The sequence below is a fragment of the Tupaia chinensis genome, unplaced genomic scaffold, assembly GCF_000334495.1.
Source record: "Tupaia chinensis unplaced genomic scaffold, TupChi_1.0 Scaffold000248_1, whole genome shotgun sequence".
NCBI lineage: Eukaryota > Metazoa > Chordata > Mammalia > Scandentia > Tupaiidae > Tupaia > Tupaia belangeri.
This window is the reverse complement of record NW_006159726.1, coordinates 2,174,708-2,176,210: the sequence shown is the minus strand read 5'-3', so window position 1 is coordinate 2,176,210 and position 1,503 is coordinate 2,174,708.

The following is a 1,503-nucleotide window of genomic DNA, read 5'->3' as shown; positions in this document are numbered from 1 at the left end:
AAAAGAATGGAACTGTTTTCTAACAATTTTCCAGAAAATGCTTGTGTTTATCAGAAAGAGACAAAGAAAGAAGAAGAGGGAGAAAGCATGCCCAAGGAGGTATGGTCACATAAAATCCATTCTTTTCCATTTCTCCATCCTATCAAGATTTGGGGCACGTGTGCACATGAGCTTGGTATGCTTCTCAAACCACCAAGGGCAGGATTCAAACCACGTGGTTGGCCATGTGGGATGCAGTTCTTTTAACCATTAGGCCATGGGACCACCCTGGAATTATTTATAAAGATATAACTATAGGAAAAGTTCAAGAGATAGTGCAATCGCAGTCTAAAATCTGCTTAACTTTCTACAACCCCTAGGCCTGAAGGGGTAGGGAAACAGGGGTTGTATGGGGCTATTCTAAGGGCTGAGACAGGAGCTGAAACCTTTCTGTAGGATGCAGCCATTTCTGCAGAGAGGATATCAGGGGAATAAATACTTCAACCTTATCTCCTTATTCTTGTTTATTCTCCTATTGATGCTTCTCATTGTCCAAACCCAACAGGAAGCCAAAGAATTAATGAGCATTTTAATATAACCCAGAGAACTCAGCCTTCCATGACACAGAGCAGGGTAAATAAGGGTACAGAAGATTGGGAGGGGCAAATGGAAGATATCAATAAATCCAAGAGAAGATGTTGAGTTGGTTAATGGTTAGATGTGTGTATCTCTCTTTTAAGAGAAGGATGGCACACAATTCAGGAAGGTTTCAGTGAAGTCCTATGCCTTTGGACTGGTTGAACTGATACATAACAAGGAAAATTCAGAAATAACATTTCCATCAAATACTATCATTGACTCTAGAATCACTGACATCTTTTTCTATATTAAGAAGTAAGTTATGGACTAATTGGCAGGCATGCTACATCTCACAGCATGCAGCTGGATTAAAACCACAGGAAGCTCCTGATGATACCACCAAAGAAGTTTTCTTCTGTGAGCTCTTAGGAAAACTTCCACTTTTTACATGCTGAAACACTTAGAAAATTTCTTTGCTAGCAACAAAAACAAACCTTGAGACTCTAAGGATAGGTGAAATTCATTTAATGCTATGACAACCCTCTGGTTAATGCTTCTTTAGTTTATAAAAACTCCAACCAAATCCTTAATACATAGTGCATCATTTTTAATACATATTTGGATTTTATTTACTAATATATATATTTTTTATTTCCAGAAGGTGTGTGCACTTGCTTCAGAGGAAGAAAGAGAGAAAGAAGAGCATTCCCCAATGGGGTCTAATCATGCTGCAATCCCTTCTCCTCCATTTCTGCATCCTGTAAGGATTTTGATCATTCACGCCACCTTGAGTGTTTTTCAATTCACCAGGACCAGGGTTATTGGTAGTTGGAAAAGTCATGATGTATTTTACTGTGTTTTTTCATGCAAAAAATGTGTCATGACTTTTCCAATGACCCAATAGAATAGTGGTCAGCCATGTAAGATATGATTCCCGATTCCCTA